Source organism: Opisthocomus hoazin, chromosome 6 (assembly GCF_030867145.1).
Source record: "Opisthocomus hoazin isolate bOpiHoa1 chromosome 6, bOpiHoa1.hap1, whole genome shotgun sequence".
In the NCBI taxonomy this organism is placed as follows: domain Eukaryota; kingdom Metazoa; phylum Chordata; class Aves; order Opisthocomiformes; family Opisthocomidae; genus Opisthocomus; species Opisthocomus hoazin.
The window spans coordinates 21,717,039-21,737,611 of NC_134419.1; positions in this window are offsets into that span (position 1 = coordinate 21,717,039).

A 20,573-nucleotide genomic window follows, 5' to 3' on the forward strand; every position below is an offset into this window, starting at 1 on the left:
AGGATGGGGAAAGACAGAATGAGATTAAGAGAGATATCACTAACAAACCTCACACACTGAAAACAATGGCAGTAAAATCACAATGACAGAACAATCATTTATGTCATACCAGTTTGAAAGAACATCGATTTAAAAGGTGTACTCAGATCCATTTATTGCAAGGACTAAAAAAATATGGAAACTGTTAAAGTGAATACAAATACATCCTTTGCTATATTTTAAATCACCAGCATAGCTTTACCCAATTAGAATGAAATTCATCTTATAAGAAATATCTAATTAGATATGGTAAACTTATTTTATTTTAAAAGAAAGACATTGATGACTCCTAATTATACACATACATGTTCTCTAAGTAAATTAGTTATTGTCTAAGCAATTATGTGGAACGTGTCCTTATACAACAGTGTCATCTAGTGGTCACCGGTCAGGCCCTGCTTCAGCGGCAAGATGCAGATGGTCAAAAAGAGAAGTAGTAACACCGGTTTTTTTTGTTTGTTTAATAGATCGCATTGTTTCACACGACCAAATAATTCATTTATTGTGTTCATGTTAATGACAGGCCTTTCAGCAGACTAGCAGAAGGCATCAACGGACTGGTACTGGGACACGGGGAGCAGGAAGGGAAAGCCTATCAGCCACCAGCCCAATGCAAACTAGGGCTGTACCAGGTGCTTTCTGCCATGTTAGCAACAAAGACAGATTTAGGCTGTTTCTCTGCCTCCAGATTTGTTCCCTGCGGTCCTTTCGGTCCAGATTTAAAGTTCAAGTTGGGGAAAGTTTTGCTGCCAATTGTGTGCGTTCAGCAGCAAGCGGATCCTGGTGGGCCCACGCTGCCGCTCAGTCCCCGACTGCTCCACAGCCTCGCCTGGCCGACAGAAACCCCCGGCTGCCCCCCGTATGACTCAAGCAATGCAGATCAATTCATGCATTCAAGTCAGCAGGCCCTTGCATTGAGCTTTTCTGTTTGCCATACGCCTCTATTGTATTCAAGAAAGCTCACTCTTATTTTGCTTCCTATCAACCAGCTAACTGCGCGCTGGGTGAGAACACTGCAAGCACGTGCTGCCTCCGACTGCGACACTAGAGACAAAACACCCAGTGGAATAAATAACTACATTTTACAGGCCTGCATCCTGGAAGGATTCATAATTGATGAGAAACAGAAAAAAGCTGACGTGACAGCATGCCCTAAAAGCAATGCACCACCACGGCCCTGAATAACCTAGCATCAGCTGAGCCCTATATATACCAGTAAATCTTCTTTTCTGAAAAAGAACTTCATGTTCTAGAACTAGCTGGAAGTTCTGGATAACAACATTGTGAGTATACAGTCTTGCTATGGACATGTACCGCAGGCTTTGGTGAAAGCCAGGTTTTATAAGGTATATGCCTCTGAGATCTAATACTGATAATAAGAGTCAGACATGCAAACCCAGACAGTATTTCTAAGGTCCTCACTATAATAGGCTACTCCTCTGCCCAGAAAAGCCATGGGGCCCAATATCAGCAATCGTCACAAATCAGACATCACAGAACTGTCAGACTGGCAAACTGTGATCTTTGCGACAATCAAACAAAATTCAGACTCCATCTCAATTCACAGGAATGCACTGCTTTTTTTCAAGAGTCTACCAGTGCAAGTGTATTCCTGGAAGACTTGAGCCCTTATTTCTCAACAAACAGATATCATATTTGGGATCATTAAAAAACTGGATTAAATTCAGGAGATCGTTTTTAGTATTTTCTACAAAAATTTGACAGTACTTTATACACAGATCTTCAGTGTCCAGTAATTACAACTAGTATTGTCTTATATGTAATATTGCCCCTGCTCAATGACATTATGGAAAGGAAGGAAGGAAGGAAGGAAGGAAGGAAGGAAGGAAGGAAGGAAGGAAGGAAGGAAGGAAGGAAGGAAGGAAGGAAGGAAGGAAGGAAGGAAGAAAGAAAGAAAGAAAGAAAGAAAGAAAGAAAGAAAGAAAGAAAGAAAGAAAGAAAGAAAGAAAGAAAGAAAGAAAGAAAGAAAGAAAGAAAGAAAGAAAGAAAGAAAGAAAGAAAGAAAGAAAGAAAGAAAGAAAGAAAGAAGGAAAGAAAGAAGGAAAGAAAGAAGGAAAGAAGGAAAGAAGGAAAGAAGGAAGGAAAGAAGGAAAGAAGGAAAGAAGGAAAGAAGGAAAGAAGGAAAGAAGGAAAGAAGGAAAGAAGAAAGAAAGAAAGAAAGAGAAAGAAAGAAGAAAGAAAGAAAGAAAGAAAGAAAGAAAGAAAGAAAGAAGGAAAGAAAGAAAGAAAGAAAGAAAGAAAGAAAGAAGAAAGAAAGAAAGAAAGAAAGAAAGAAAGAAAGAAAGAAAGAAGAAAGAAAGAAAGAAAGAAAGAAAGAAAGAAAGAAAGAAAGAAAGAAAGAAAGAAAGAAAGAAAGAAAGGAAGAAAGAAAGGAAGAAAGAAAGGAAGAAAGAAAGGAAGAAAGAAAGGAAGAAAGAAAGGAAGAAAGAAAGAAAGGAAGAAAGAAAGGAAGAAAGGAAGAAAGGAAGAAAGGAAGAAAGAAAGAAAGAAAGAAAGAAAGAAAGAAAGAAAGAAAGAAAGAAAGAAAGAAAGAAAGAAAGAAAGAAAGAAAGAAAGAAAGAAAGAAAGAAAGAAAGAAAGAAAGAAAGAAAGAAAGAAAGAAAGAAAGAAAGAAAGAAAGAGAAAAAAAAAATCTTGTAGAAATCAGCTTCTTTGTCAAGCTTTTTTGGAGGCAAGAAATAAATGAAGGGCTCGATTTTATGTGCCAAACCTGATCTCTAACCAGCATGCGGTTTTCCCTCTTGCCTGCTGCTGGGTCCCACTTACCCAGCTTCTTCTCTAAATCCAGCACTCCAGAGAAGGGCTGCACTAAGTCAGCATTCTTCAGCTGGATTGTTCCAGTGATCAATAGAGAAAGGGCAATGATTTATTTATAAAGCAGCAATGCAGCACTGCAAAAATTAGTTCTCTTCTGGAAATGTTTCCCATTTTATGCATTCCCTACACAAAAACTGCACAATAAACTTCAGCGTGAATTGCAGTGCAAACCACATTTCAACTTTACCCCTTTATTTTTTTCTCTTTTGGAAGTATCATGTGGGTTTTTTTATTTAAAGCTTGTTGTATATTGGTTTAGCAAGAAATAGGTAATAGCCATATCAATTTTCTCACAGTGAGATGTACTGGTAGAAAAACAATTTTATAACTAGAAACAGAAATGACTGATCTGTTGGCTGTTATGAGCTATTCTGATTATACTATACATAGATTATATAACTGACATGTATAAATAACATAGGCAAGTTTTGTATTTTAGATATGCTTCAGCTAACATAAGTAGTATTGTTAAGCAACAGAGAGGTCCATGTTAGCAGTATAATATACTAGAAATCAATATTTTGCATAGGAAATGGGATCTATATCTCTGAGTTCCTTATTATGTTCATCACTACATTTGGGAGGAATAGCATTCGGTACTATTATGGCAGTTTGAGAAATAAAAATATGTCTGAACCTGCAAAAAATACAGCTCGTAACAATCTGGGCACACATTCGGTGTTTCACAAAAAGTAAATGGGATAGAAACTACATTTTACATCTTCAAAAAGAGATTTTTTACCCCCTTTTGTGTAGCATGTTTCTTCATAATCACCATTTTGCAATAAAATGTCAGAATGAAGCACAAAAGGGATTTTTTTTTCCAACAATTGGAATTGCCATGGCAACACCCCAGATCTCAGATAAAGTTTGGTCCTGTACCGATAGTCACATTAGCATTTGTTTTTGTGCTAAGCACAGTACTGCATGTGAGAAGCTCTTTGGTCTCTATAGTTAAGAAGGTGTAATCTGATTATTTCAGAAATGTGAACTATAAGATATTGACAGCTCCATAGAAAGCTTCATCTTTAAAATCACATATTTTCAAAATGACACAAATCATCAAAAGAAAAATAGGTACAGCTATCAACATTAAGAGCACTTGTTTGCATCTCTAGTTTCAGTTATGCTGAATTTGAAAAACAGTCCACTCTCCCCTTACCAGAAGCTCTTAACTTACCCAAACATGTTAATCTTCAGTCTTTGTATTCACAAATATATATACAAAGAAACAGATAAAATTAATTGATGCCTCTAAGCTACTAAAGAATCAAAGGAGACTACTTTTCCCAGACATGTTTATGAGGATAATTTCCTTACACTAGTGCAAAGAATCAGTTGAAGGTAAACTCAAGACGTTTCTTTTTACACTCCAAAATCCCACCCGAGCTACAAGGAAATTAAAATCCTTTAAACTACAAATATTCTAACCTAGCAAATGTATGTATCTACAGAGCACACACATGTAAACATATTTAGGATGTGTTCAAGAGGTTTTTATCTGGTAACACTACCCTTATAGAGTATATATGCTTATAGAACAAGCTACCAGAAACAAAATACAGAGGAAGAATACATGACCATTTGAGCTGAAACCTGATTCCTCCCCGAACAGAAAACAAAACCAGAATATACTTTCTATCAAAGCAGCATACAGTTCAGATTTCAATTACTGATCCTCTCGAGTAGTGTAGAGACAAAAGCTTTCTTTTCAAAAAAACATGCTGGAAATATCTATGAGATAGCCATAACTGTTCCCAAATAAACTGGCTAACAAATAGAGTACTGAAACAGTTGTTATTAACAGTTCTGATGACAAAATAAATAGTATGGAATGCAAGATGAGATCAAAATTCTGTTGCCAAAATAAGATCATCCACTATGAGGCAAATGTCATGAATCATATAAACAAAGTAATACAAATATGTGGTCTTGGTATACTCAAGAAGGTACCACACACTCTGTAATAAATACAATGAAGAATACAGTACGCAATGTTTCCAGTTGGAGAGGTAATAACTCAAATACAAGACCTGTGTCTCCTTTCTCTTTAAGGGACAGATGGCTAAAGAGCATTGGGTGGGAAAGGATCTTCCAGAACCATGACATTAAATGAGGCAATCATGGTTGTCACTGGAAAGATCCTAAATTCTAACATTTTATGAGTATACTGAGTCTGCTTGAAATACATGCTGGTGTTTGAAGTGCTACTATTTTCCTGTTCATATTGTAGATATAACTTCATGGCTCTGGGATGACACTCCAAGGAAAAAAAAATGCAACAAGCACTAAGTTTTATTTAAGGGCACAATAAGCTAATGACCAAAACCAAAAGCACAAAAATATGAAAAGAAAAAAGCCCTGGGCCAGATACTGTTAGCTGTTGTGGAGTTCAGCTTCTAAGCACCCAGCAGAACTTTAAGAACTTTAAGTCCCTATTTACTTGCCCCAGAAGGTCTCCATGGCTCTTCACTAAGAATCTTGATGCCTTGCTACACTGGCATCCTACTCGATACACACAAGTACTTAGAGCTAGGCGAGGAGTCCTTAACCATTGTTGAGATCAACAGCCTCGACAGCTGCAAAGATAAATTGATAAAATGAGTCCCAGAGGAGGTCCCGAGAAGACAACATCATGTGCTGCATTAGAACCAACTCAGATGAGATTAATTTTTAGTATTTACTGGTGGACACTAGGTAAGAGAAGGGAACTCCTTCTACAATTCTTCAATATTGCTTAACTTTTTTTCTTTATCCTCTTGATTTCTATGCTGCAGAACAGGCTGCTAGATTGCTGATGTAGTAATCATCGTTTGGGTTCACCCATTTTAATGCACAAATTCTTAATTAAGAGACCTTTCTTACAGAAAAGGCAAAGCATTTCTGTTAATGCACAACATCTTCTGCTCTCCCAAGAAAGATGCTTACTTTGTGTGAGAAATAACTACGATCTGCTTGAAGACATAGATGTATTTTGAATTTGCTTTCCTAGATTTCAAACTGTTGGGTATGAGTTGTTATTCCCTGTGACGTGAGACAATAAATGAGTTGAGCTGTGAAAACTCAGTACTTTGGAGATTGTAAACCAAAACAGAAAACTGGGAGGGAGCTGGGAAGAAAAGACAGTCAGCAGTGAGACTACACCACTGAGCGTCTGGGAGTTTTAAAGCCGTTCCTTGCTGCCCTGCAATTTTTCTAGTAGTTCCTCTTTGAAGGCAATAGTACACACCTAGCTGTGTCACTGGTAGCTCTATCCACAACCATGTGATTTTATTATGCAGTGTTGTGCTTTAATAGCACAACATTTGAAAGCATTATTGAAATATCTCATTGCACATTACGATGACTCTTGTACCAGTAACTAAAGATGCAGTCCCCAGGAAGTGCCATTTATTTCAGTGGAGCACAGCTGCACTGGACGAAAAAGCCTGGGGCACCCGCAGCAGCAACTGGGAAACAGAGGGAATCAGTAGCTTCTGTCTGACTTGAAAGAGGAAACACCTCTTTTAAAGTATTTATTTGCAAACACTCTGCACAATTACAGACATTGCTAGAGGAGTCTCCCATTTGTTTTATTTCTGAATTAATTTTTCGTCAGGTGTTCTGATGATTTTGCTTATCTTTTCCTTTGCAAATAAATCTATTCCTTGTCAAAAAGTCTAGCTGTTTTTTTTTTTAGTATCCAACACGCCCACACATAGAGGTTACACACTATGAAAAACATATGCCCCTTTTCAAGTAGCACTTATGCTCTAATGGAGGAAATGCAGCAAGTCTTTGAAATGTCTTTCTTCCTATGCAAAAATTTTTTTTTAATTTTTTCCATTTTAGAAAAACATTACTGAAATAATTGGAAACAGTACTTTTTGAAAACTATTTCACTGAGGTTTACAACAGCCGCTGTAAATAGTTACAATTATTTCTGCAGAAAAGCACAAAAAGGATAACAATAAAATTCAGTCCTGTTCCAAACCCCTCACCTTTTGCTAAAAATCAGGACTACATTTCTGACGACCTCAAATTTAGTACTTGGGCTGGGATCTACTTCTCATGCTGTTAAAGTTGTACACTGTGATTTGGAACAGGTCAGTTAATCTCTATCTGCTGCTTTTCTTCTTCCTTATCTGTCTAATTTATACAGTGAAATACCAGGGCAGACTATAACATTGCTGTCAATAAAGCATGTAGAAAAATGAGGCATGTTCTTTTAAATACAGTATTCATTATAATACTGGCACTGGAAATGCTTTACGATCTTACAATGCAAATAAGAACATCTTTGTTACGGAGGTTACATATACATGCCACAGAAGCACATTTAAGGACAAGCAAACACATGAAGAAGAACAAGAACCTGAATGATGATTAAACTTCATGGGGTAAAAATCTGACCATGAAGGACACTTTCTGCTTACTGCATAATGGAGGGTATGGTCTATTAATTTATGTTCCTCAAATGTGTACATTTTCAGTGAGGATAGTTGCAATAATTAGAAATTTGGATGCTAGAGTTTCCATAAATAACAAAAATAATCAGGAAGCATTTTTCTCATGCATTTTTTTCTTTTTATTTGACTTATGATTTTTTTATTTCCTTTATGTGATCTCAAGAGATTAAAGTCCAAACCACCTAGCTATATCACTGGCAAAATAAGTCATATGACACGCTCAATTTTTAGAGTCATTAGCTATCTGCAGAAATCGTCTTAAGCAGTGGAGTTAAAAAAATAGAGAGAAAAAGACAGAATATATCTGAGGGTAAAAAGCCTTTGTGGGTGTTGATGGCAGTATATGGAAGAAACCAACAAGAACAGTGGATAATGGAAGATTGCTAGTACAGGCAGTCGGCTTATCTATATGACAAATTGATGAAGAATGAGGAGGAAAACTATGTTGATTTAATGCTGGCAATTTGAAGCATAGGCTGCACAGCTGTTTCAGACAGAAATACCAAGATAAATTCAGAAGCAACCCCTGCTCTGACAGATTAATAAAATACCAGGAATTATTTGAGCTTCTTAGAGGAAGGGATCACTGAAGGACCCTTCGAATACCCAAGATATTGCACATAAGAATAAAAGAATGGCTCATCCAGCTCTTGCCTGCCTGTTATCAAGAACATGCTTTAAACTGATAGCCAAGCTTTTCTAGCAGACATGAAAAAATACATATTGGAAGTGAAAAAGTAAAGAATAAAGTGAACACCTGCTATTGATACAATTTTAGAAAAAAAAATGTCAGTTGTAGAGCCTTCAAACAGGACACCTCAGAAAGGCGTACCTAACATGAGAAAAATATTCCATACAGGGTCTTCTGTCTCAACTTATGCTTCTTAAACTCGTTACTAGCAATAGGAATGTTTATCGAATTAAATGGAAAATCCAGACTTTTTACACTTCAAAAATAAGACAAACCACCTTGGTGTAAACATTTTCACCACTGCTTTAAAGATGCCTGTGAATGAATGCTGAGCCCTTCATTCTCTGATCAAATATGAAAGACTACATTTCCCAGAAAGAGGGGCTTGGAGAATCCTGGTTCTGTTAAGGAGTTTAATATGTGGTCTGCATGCTCACTGCTAACAACGTTAGTCTACCCGATCATTAGAAAATTTATTTTAGCACATTTTACTGAGCAGCCAGTCATGCTTCTTGGCTGGATTTCTGAGAGAAAGTTTGATTTAATGGCATTTTTGTCCAGCTCCAGAGAGTCGAGCAGTCTTAAAAACGCTACACAGCTTTCCACTGCTCTGCTTCAGAATCCTTTGGAAAAATAACATGGATTAATTGCCAGTTGTATCCTTGGCTGCACCCAAAGCAGCGTGGCCAGCAGGTCGAGGGAAGTGATTCTGCCCCTCTACTCCACTCTGATGAGACCTCACCAGGAGTCCTGCATCCAGCTCTGCAGCCCTCAGCTCAAGAAAGACATGGACCTGTTAGAGAGGGTCCAGAGGAGGCCATAAACTGACCAGAGGGCTGGAGCACCTCCCCTATGAGGAAAGGCTGAGAGAGTTGGGGGTGCTCAGCCTGGAGAAGAGAAGGCTGCGGGGGGACCTTATTGCAGCCTTCCAGTCCCCGAAGGGGGCCTATAGGAAAGGTGGAGACAATCTTAGCAAGGCCCATTGTGACACGACAATGAGCAATAGTTTTAAACCAAGGGAGGGTAGGTTTAGACTGGATGTAAGGAAGAAATTTTTTACAATGAGGGTGGTGAAACACTGGAACATGTTGCCCAGAGAGGTGGTAGATGCCCCATCCCTGGAAACCTTCAACATCAAGTTGCATGGGGCTTTGAGCAACCTGGTCTAGTTGAAGATGTCCCTGCTCATTGCAGGGGGTTGGGCTAGATGACATCTAAAGGTCCCTTCCAGCACAAAGCATTCCACAATTCTATGATTCTAATTTACAGACCAAACAATGAGAGCTGACAGTTAGTTCTTTGCTGGGAGAGAAGCTTGCTATGGAAGAATGCTTATGAAGTGGTAAGACCACAGAGTAGAATTAAAAAAAAGGAAAAAAAAAAAAATCAAGTAGCTTTGGTATCCCTCCCTCCAAAAGAAGGGAATACTTCTATGGAACACTTCAGTGTGATGGCTCACTAATTAATTATTCACGGAAAGGTACGACTCGCTTTCTTTCCCAGGGGTTACAGCAATGTCAAGTCTAAACATGTCAGTCTGCCAAGAAATACCAATGCTGTGGAATAATTCTACCAGAGATGACACAATCACCTCTCTAATGATATGAGCTCTTTTGACGAGTGTATCTGAACTACACTCCTACAAAGGATGCCAGGCATTACCAGTAAATTTGATATTCAGTTTTGGGAAAACTTAAACAAGCTCCTCTGAGCAACTTCTAAATCCATATTTTATTTTTAATTGCCTAAACTTATTATTCCTTGCACAGTCCTCTTCCAGCACTATTTTTAACAGTATAAGCACTCTAAGCACTAATTTTAATACTGAAGTGACCTGTGTTGTAAAAATGCCCACCACCTCCTCATCTCAGTTCTGGGAAGAACTGCTCAAACCTCAGTCCAACAGACTGATGAAAGAGCACAAATTGCAAAATGCAACTGATTTGCTCTCTGATATGTGGTTTGAGCCTATTTTTCTCACAGTCCCTGTAGATGAAAATGTTTTTGGGATGCTTTTTGTCAAACTGTTGGTTCTGGTGGTCAAGAAGGAAATTCCTTTACTAGGGAACCTATTGGGAAAGGTCTCTTGCAGTTTTTCACCTCATTCACAACATCTTTGCTTAAAAAAAATTTAGAAATAAATTTAATTTTTCTGAACAGATTGCAATTTACAACTTCATTTATGTTTAGTACTAGTAAGAGGTCTAAAGCATTTACCTTCCAGGACACAGCTTGAAATTTATCTAGTGGACTTGACTCTTATGGGAAAATCTTTGTAGGCTCAAGTGCGTTCTTTACAACCTCTCTCATCCTCAAGAAGAGGGTTAAGATCATTTCACAGAGTTAGCTGCATTCATAAGTCAGTTGGAGGAGAGTCTCACAGAAACTTCACAATCTGTGTTCTGCACCTATATTAACTTTGGTACTTTGTATGAGAAAGTTGCAGCCTGTAACTTAAATCCATGTTTGCGCAAATCTTGATCTGTCCATTCTGTATCAAAATTAAGTTACAGGCATGAAATTAAGGAGAAATGCTAGACTGACCCATGCTCAGATACTTTAAAAAAAGATGTCCAATATGACCTAAAGGTACAATTTGTTCAGAAGTCTGCAGATGTGGGAAACTGGGGAGTAATGCGCCTAAGAACATCTGGTCCCTGATGAGGGCAAGTGGGCCCGCACTGCTCGCAGCATGCTGCTAACACCAGCAATTCTGTGGTGGTTTAACGCTTATAACCACAGCTAGTATCATCCAAGTGTTTGCAGGTACAGGAAGGATTCCCTTAGAAATCTCTTCTAAAGCCTCAAAGTTGGACTAATGCACCTACAACCACCTGGACCATTCTTCCTTCTCCTTAATCACCGTGTATTTTCCGTTATATGGTATCAGATAGGACAGTTAATGAGCCAGTTCCTTCCTCTTTCTGGTCAGGAAACTCTGTTGATTGCCATCCTTCATATCAGGCTGTTTGTGTCCTGCCTGCATCTCAGTTGCAATTTTTATTTTAAAGCCTGTGGACTCATTCCTGGTAGGCAACCTCCATTTTCCACCACAGTCATCATCATCACTTCTAAAGAAGACAGAGCAAAGCATTTTCTCATTTTTAGGGTCATACCTTTAATCTCTGAACAGTGACCCCGTGTTCTTCCTAGCAGTTTGTTTCTGAAACTGCTTGCTTAAGGCTAGGTAATTTTATCATGTTTAATATCTAGTGCAAGGTCTAGCTCCGCTTGACTTTTGTTCAATTCACCTTATTCCTATACTTCTTTACCTCTTTGTCTGTTAGTCCTTTCTGCAATCTTTTTTCATTCTTTTAATTTATTTTTAATTATGTGGCTAATTCAGCCTTTTTTGTGCTGGATATTAATTCCAGATAGTTTTTAAACTTTTGAGTAAGAAAGTTACAGAGCTCCTCCACATTCGAGTTTCTGAGCTTCCTAGGTAGATTGATTTAATCATTCACATACTCAGAGTATTGAGCTTTGAAATCCTCAGTTACAGACCTATTTGTTTTAATCTTGTAATTTAATTTTATCTGAATGACACATCATACATTCTTCAATCAGCTCATCTAGAACATCTTCACTACTTAAATCAAACCTTAAAGTCGGCCTCTTATCAATGAAGTGAAAAACCTGTCAACTATTACCAGCACAAATAATCAGTATTATTAGCATTTGTTCTCCAAGCCATACTGAAAAAGTTCAATACTCCCACATGTGAGGCTGTCTACCCATATGGTCACAACTCATGAAAGTACTTAAAGCTTCAACCACGCACAAAATGTTAAAACATAAAATGCTTGAAAGAGATCCCTTTCAGTAACCAAATCCAACCCTGCAATATCCTACAGACTCACAAAATTAATAGAATTTTTCTAACTACTGTTCCCTGATTTTGAAGTGCTTTTCGTTCAAACTGCACAGCTACGCAATTGCTACTTCTTTAATCTACCTCACAAATTAACATAAATTTTATCTTTTTTAATTACCACATCCTGTTCCACACCTGGTTTTCCACTACATCCTTGTAATCCAACATCCCACATTTTGCTGGTCCAGCTTATTATATTTGCACACAAACATCTTAATTACTATTTCCTGGCCGTCAATTTTAACCTAGATGAATCAAAATCCTTCTGCTGATTACAGCACCTGAAGAACGGTTCTGGCCTGATGCTCGTCCCTCCAGAAGGGTCGGCTGCTCTTCCCTTGCCAGCCATCCACCCATTCTTCCCAGCCGTGAAAGCAGGTGCCGTGCCCGCAGGTGCTGTGTCCTGCCCTGTGGGGGAGGGGAGCCAGTGGTGGGGGCACCACACAGCTCCCTCCGCCCGCACAGGGCCAACACAGCCAGGCCTGACCAGGCATCCAGCCCTCGCGCTGCAGAAGCTGGGCCAGGCTGGCCTACCCGACTGTTGTTACCCACACCATTATTTTCTCTTCTTGCTGTCCATGTCTCTGCTTGCTGCTAACTCCATCATCACTGGTAGACACTTGAACTCACTTTTTCTGTTCACAGGAGATAGGTTGGGCAGTCCAAAAATCTCTCAACCTTGCCCCTCATTTCTCAGTTTCAGATTCATTTTACCAATTACGTCAATCTCAATCCCCAGAGGCAGTTTACCAATGCTATTTCCTCATTTTCAGCTTCCTCAGTATGCAGCAGTACATGTCATTATTTACCTTTTCATCAATTGTGAGATAATTTGTATCCATTCCACTCTGTATTTTGGTTACCTAAAAACTGCTTGATTCATTCATAAACAGGCACAATGTTGTTTTCAAGCCATTAGCATTTCAGGCCATACTTTTACATTCCTTCAGCTTCTTACTGATCTGTACATTACTTGGTTTTTTTGTACTATAAAACTAATAATGAGAAAGAAGGCTTTATTAACTAGATGATACTTTTAAATGTTGTATAATCAGAGGATTATTCAAACATTTTTCATCTGGGTTTCAGTTCATGGCTACTATGTTTGCTTTATTTTTTCCTCTCGCCTTTGTTCCTCACCCATCAGGCATGTATTTGTGTTCAGCTCTGCATGTAAAATTAAGGATAAAGTTAAATGGCATCCATACACCACCAGCATATTTTCATGGGAACCTTAGGCCAATTTCTTTGTTGCCTTGCAAGTAATTTGCATTGGTTCTGCTAGAGCACAAGAATCGTGAATCTTCTTGGGGAATGCTCCTAAAGCACTAAAAAGGCACAGAGACATCAATGGAGATTTCTCCAATCTACCCAATAACTCTTCTCAAGCAGAGAGGATAGCTGAAGGCAAGAACGGCCTTCTTGTGCTGCAGCATTATAGCCAAGATACTTGTGTTGCCTTATCAGCATAGGGCTTCAGACAGAAACCATAAAGCTTATGGTGAATTATATTAGATATTTTGGCAGGGTGGGAACCAAACCAAAGTCTCCCACATCTTATATCATTCCTCCTAGCAGCTTGAATGGCTTTCCGAAACAGAGAGATCAAATGCACGTGAAGGCACTCCTAAGATATTCCAACTTGCTAAAGAGCTGAAATAGCTCCTGGCTGATTCAAAATCAGCTGAGTTTACCACTGTGACCCTTTCCTCTACACTCAGCTACTGAGTCCAACATCAAGAGAGCTTGGCCAGCCAAGAGGCAGTCTTAGAGATGCTAGAATGGTTAAACTGGAGCTACTTCTTGAGCAAACCCAAAGGTGCTCTCAGAGATATTGCATATGGAAAATGAACCATTTCCACCAGTTCTTCTCTGTTCATTGCTGTGTCTAATAAATGTGTGTTTTCCTTATGTATATCACATAAGAACAAGAAAGGTCACCAGTCTAAAATTCTAGCCTATTTCACTGGCTTCGTATACAATTTAGAAATGTGAACAATCTTGTAGTATAAATCATTAAGGCAATTTGAAGAGGAATTCTTACAGAATATCAGCTACTGCAGTATGCATGGCCACAGGCTGAAAAATGTAATATAGTAGATAGTAATTTGCTCTCTGAAGTGATAGGACATAGAAAAGTAAGTATTATTCCGTTAAGGCTTCAGAAGTTCAGTAAAGCAAAAAATAGCATGCAGCTTTGCTTCACAGGTAAGGAAAGCACAGTTATACACTTAAAGTAGAAGGAACTGACCTCTCCAATTTCCAAACTTTTTCACAGTATGGAGTAGGTTATGTGTAAATATTGTACTACAGACCTCTCATTCTTCTATATTCCTTCAATTTTCTTAAGTATATAGCATCCTTCTAGCAATTGCTTATTAGAATGATGAATAAAGAAGAGAACTTTCACGTATTTCAGCTTTCATCTAATATGACAGGGATTTAATTCCTAGGAGACGGGGAGGTACACCTACTCATCCCTGTGGTTTCATCTTGCCTAACAACTTTTCTCTTTCTCTCAGTGGAAAACAAGCGCCAGTGCCATCTAACTACAGAGCTCACTGTAACTCACCAGAATACAGTATTTCAATGCCACAGTCCATCCACAAACCTCATTTTAAACACAAGTTCTCTTGCAAAACCACTGGGTCAAAGTCTTAAGTACGCTGCTACCACATCATCCCTAAGTGCAAAATCAGTTGAACAAAATAGAGATCTAACAAATCCCATTGTTAAGATACAGACAAATCTGGTCTTTCTCATTTTCTCACAACTCAACACAAAACTGCTAATTGTTCTTAAATAAGAGAAAACTGCAGGAAGCATATTACTGCTTGTGCTGCTACTGTAAATCACATCTGTTGGAATACTTTCTTCCCTGTCTGATCTAGAGCCCTTGCAGCTGCAGTCTGACCACACTGTCCCAAGTCACTCTATGTCTTGGCATGAAGTCTTGAAATTTGTTTCCTCAGCTATGGTTTTCTAGAATTCAGCGATGGTTCTTCTCTGTACTTGGAGACAAATACTTCTCAGTTTTCTTCTGTTGGATGAATTGCCAAGTTTTCACACAAGGTCTCTTCCACATATTAATATATTTGATACGGAATCTATCCTAAGATGTTGTAAACATAGCTGTTTGCATCCTAGGATTGGTGTCTTCTACATTGGGCAAGCTCAGTGCTCACAAAGTACCCTAATTTTTGGAATTAGGGTATTCCTAAGTATTCCCTCCTTTGTATTTTTTATTTCTTCATAAGCCTGCCCCCCTGTCAAATCATACTATCTTATAACACACATTGCTCTTCTGGTCGCTTCTGAACCTCACTCATTTCCAGATTTTTAAAAAAACTTCCAGTATCAATTGACATACATCTTTTGTTTGCATGGACTTAACAATAGCTCTTCATAAACTGAGACCAGCCTTTGCCTGATAGCTTGCAAAAAAAATCAGTTACACCTGTGTAAATGGCAAGAAAGCTATCTAGAAAATACATTCAGAATTTACACCTGAAGATGCTGCAGTTACCCTGTCAGGCTGCATGGATTTTCTTCCAACTCCAGCAGACTGTAATCGTTTATTTAACCTGGATATTGATTGTAGTTAGACTGCTGGCTCACTTCCACCAGCTGCAATTCTCGTTTTGGCAGTTTCACATACATCATTTAAAATTCCTCTCTGCAGCCACATTGTTCACATTCTTTCCTCTGGGTCATAATCGACTATACATGACCATACTTTTATTTCTGCATTATGAGGACGATAGGAGTTTTTTACATTTTCTGAACTCTGTAGAACAAATCGGGGCCGTTTGTAGCAAGAATGACCTTGAACCACTGTCCTTTACAATTAGTATTATACAAAGTGTTATGGAAGAGAAGAGCTCAGTGACACAAGATAAAAATGAGAGATTCTGTGTAGCTGCAGAATGAATTTTCCATGTGTTTTATGAATGACTATATACATACCATTTTCTACCAATAAGTATTAAAGTGTTAATTAGGTCTTATGTAAATCCCAATTTTATGTCAATAGTTCAGGTGTGAATTTGAGGACTAAAAACCCTTTCATATAAAAACTTTCTTAACAGTCATCATGGTAGTAATAAACTAAGACAAGAGGCACACAAAGTGTCTCCAATTAAAGAAATTAAATCTATTAAAAAATCATGAATATGGAGGGTTAATTCAACCATGATGTGCCTCCTGGATTGGTTTAAGTAGGCTCACTTACCTGCCAGCCCCCTTTGGTAAAGTTTTTTAGGGTCACTGAAAGCGTTTGTGAACAATAAAAGATTGCTAAATCCTTGTAAAGCAATTCTGTAAAGGCTAATAATCCTTGAAATAACAGCAAGTCCTGTGCCTAAGAAGTCAAACAATGATCACAGGTTTGCACAGTATTTTCAGAGCCTGTGCATTACACTGCAACAGCTGAAATACAGAATTCTTCAATTTAAATGGGTTATAAACAGACATCTGTAAATGAGTAACATTCATATCAGTTGCTGTAATTTCTTTTCAGTTATTTAACAAATAGAACCACACCTGGTCATTGACAAAGAGGTTAACTGAGGTCCAGTATTAATCTCTCCCCTTTTACCTAAAGTTTAGAGTTCCCAAACTAAGAATCAGGAAAATTAAAAATAGAAAGAACTCAAATTCATATATCAAATTAATTCAATAAACCTTTAAACATATGTTAAATATTAGTATATTTGTTGCATACTTTTAGACTAGGAGATACTCTAATATTTCACGCCATGAAGTACAGATTGCTAAATACACTATTCATCAGAAAACAAGAACAGCAGCAGTTATTGGGAAACGTGAAACCATTCCTTCAGCAGAAGAGACAATGCTAGATTAGAACAGATGGACTCTATCTGACAACAGAGCAAAGTATTACAAAAAAAAAAAATCAATGCTTTCATATGCAGTGAAGCTTGGCATCTGTTTTTAGGTATTGTAAAAATTATGAAACCAAATAATGCTTTACCTGGAATATTTTCATGTCTAAAATTTGGCAGAGCCACATAACTTAAAATGATAGCAAGTCTCTAGATATTGATCAGGGCTTTGCACATCTACAATGTCATAAAAATGATCTGCCGCTATAAAAGAGATAACATGATTATGAGTACACTACATTGTAATTTCCTTTGGGCAGTCAGAAAGCAAAGACAGTCTGAGTGTCTCTGAAAAAAATAAGCTTGGAGCATATCCACTGTCTGACAGATAAATCATTTCACAATACTCCAATTAAGCCATGTTCCAAACTTAAACTAATAACAACAAAAATAACAGACGAGCTTAACAGTTACCTTTCAAGCAAAACACAACGGGCAGCTGAAAAGCTAAGCAGCTCACAACTTATCTGAGAGCTTTAATGCTCCGACTCTTTTGCCAGTTCAGGCATGGAACACAAATAGTTAACCTTATTCTGAGCCATTATATGGAGCTTACTATAAAGCTTGCTCTAATAAATGGTATGATATGAAGGTCAGCCCTTAATTCACCATCAAAATATCTTCTGGGTGTAAACATAATGACTCCTGCTTATACACTATACAACCCTGACAAGACTGCTACTTGATAATGCATTTCAGGCCTAGAAAAATGTTCTCATTTTTGTCAAGGTGCTGAATGTCAGCAGATTCACTAATATGCTTATTATTTGCACTGCAGTGGTGGAACGGAGTGAAACACCATGAGCCCTCCGCACCCTGCTACTGCCTGGCCAGGGAGCCGATGAAACAAAACAAGATGTAATGCTGTCCATATCACTGTGCAGTTGGTGAAACTTGACAAGTCAACATTAAGAATTCAAAGTGGTATTGTGGCCTAAAGGCATCACATGGAGCCTGCACACGAGAGCAAAGGGATAGCTTGGTTCTGCTTCAGTGTTTGTAAATTTAATTTGTTCAAGAAAAAGCAACTCTGGAAGGGATTACTAGCTAGGATCAACACTCTTACCAAAGAAAAAGGGAAAATGCAAGTAGGAATAATATTGACATTTTTGTAATACAAAACAGCTTTTTAGGCTTAAGCGAATAAATGAAAGTTGGAGGCAATTGCAGCTCAGGCCTGGCATATGCAAATACTCCACTTGCTGTTCCTGAGTAGGAGGGCCTGGAAAAGTTGAGTATTTCATGAGGATTGTAATACATATTTAGAAAACACCATATTTTACAAAATTTAAAAATGTATTTAGCAAAGTATTGTTGAATATTGTCTTAGCACAACAGATATTTCTTTACAGAATCACAGAATGTTAGGGGTTGGAAGGGACCTCTGTGGGTCATCCAGTCCAACCCTCCTGCCGAAGCAGGGTCACCTACAGCAGGCTGCACAGGACCTTGTCCAGGCGGGTCTTGAATATCTCCAGAGAAGCAGACTCCACAACCTCCCTGGGCAGCCTGTTCCAGTGCTCCATCAACCTCAGAGGGAAGAAGTTCTTCCTCGTCTTCAGATGGAACTTCCTATGCTTCCGTTTGTGCCCATTGCCCCTTGTCCTGTCGCTGGGCACCACTGAAAAAAGTCTTGCCCCATTCTCTTGACACCCACTCTTAAGATATTTGTAAGCATTTATGAGGTCCCCTTGCAGCCTTCTCCAGGCTAAACAATCCCAGCTCCCTCAGCCTTTCCTCATAACAGAGATGCTCCAGTCCCCTAATCATCTTTGTAGCCCTCCGCTGGACTCTCTCCAGTAGCTCCTCATCTTTCTTGAAGTGGGGAGCCCAGAACTGGACACAGTACTCCAGATGGGGCCTCACTAGGGCAGACTAAAGGGGAAGGAGAACCTCCCTCGACCTGCTGGCCACGCTCTTCTTAATGCACCCCAGGATCCCATTGGCCTTCTTGGCAACCAGGGCACACTGCTGGCTCATGGTCAACCTGTCATCCACCAGCACTCCCAGGTCCCTCTCCGCAAAGCTGCTCTCTAGCAGGTCCACCCTGAGCCTGTACTGGTGCATTGGGGTTGTTCCTCCCCAGGTGCAGGACTAGTGGGACAATGCTATTCACAGCATAACAACATTTGACATATTGACCCTTAATTATTGCCAAGATCTAATTGCACCAGTTCAGCAAAGGATATCTGGGGTTAAATGTGTAGCTCCCAGGTGTTCAGGTAACACAGAACCTGTCGGTATATGTGTGCACATACACTGAAATGAAGAATAACCAAGACCTATAGCACTGCAGTTTTTAAATAACAATACAAGAGCAACCTGTAAATCCCCTCTGGTAAGCGCAGCTCTGTATTTATGCTACCTGCGATATCTTTGAATAGCACAATTATTCAACTGTTTAAAGTCATCTCTGGTCCTACAGCAGAAAGCTAGCAAATTCTTGAGTCTGTAAAAAGCTCTTTTTGCTAAATACTGCAGGGGGAGAGGTGCTGACAATCCCACTGGGACTCAGCATGGGAGGGAAGATGCCCTGAAGTTACATTTACTCCCTGAGCCCTTTCAATAGAGGTTAGGGACAACAGGGGTAGAGGGTGGGGAAGGCAGGTGAAAGTGATGGCAGAATGGTCTCCTATTTTGTTTTAGCATGGGTCCTTACGATGATTAAAACTCCAAATTACTGTGAAGTGTAACGAATATTTTCCTAGAGCCAAGGACAATGAATGCCTTTTCCTCACAGATTGGTACTTCAAATACAAAGCACAGAAAGATAAGCACTGCTTGTGAGGAATCTAAAAATATGTCTTGTTAAGCTTGATTAATGAGCTAATAAAAAGCTATAATAAGAACAAAATCCAACTAAAGCATCTTGTGAGATTTCTCTCAAACAGAAACAAAGCACCCAAGAGAATGGTAAAACTTTGAAAAATTAGTATGATCCAGAAGACAGCCTTAGTGTTCAAGTACAGCAGTTTTATACTTTCTTTGACTGCTGTCCCTCATTTATCATCTCTGATGTGTGCTGTCTGGACTTCTAAATCTTAGTGATTTTTCTTTTGTTATTGCCTCACAAGTATACCATCTGAATTTAAACACAGACATATTAAAATCTCAGGCGTTATATGGGTTGTAGTTACTTTATTCAGAAAACCTGTAGGCCTCTGGCACAACATGTGGTACTTGGAAACAGTGAAATAAAGGCAAAACCAGAGGAAACAAACTCATCCATCACCTGTATAAAGTCAGAAAACAAATTAGCTACAGTTGTCGTATCACTGATATACAAAGGACAGAGCAGAAAGAGTAAAAAATTTATATTCTGATATTCACTTATAATCAGTATCTGGTACTCAAGGGTAACCAGAAGATACAGGAGCAGCGAGGACGATGGAAAGGAATGGCGAAAGAGGCAGAGGTGGGAAGAGCTGCAGATTTGGCGCTGGGTGAGACATGCCTGCAGCTCACAGAGCCTGGAGGTGAGCAGTACCCGGCCGAGGGCCTGTGGCAGCCTGCGAGGAAGGCAGCACACCACAGGAACTGCAGCTGCTCGGAGCTGGGGCACAGCAAACAGCAGCAGGGCAGGGACGGTCTACGCACAGTGAGAAGGACAAGAGGCCTGAGGATCTTGCACTAGGGCCAGCCGTTATTTTAAAACTACAGAAAGTACCTATTTTAAATCACTGAAACACACTCTGCCATCAGTGGTGTCCGAGCACCCCGGAAAGGTGCACCCCATCTCCCTCTGGGGGCTGGTCCATGGAAGAGAGCCACCGACCACA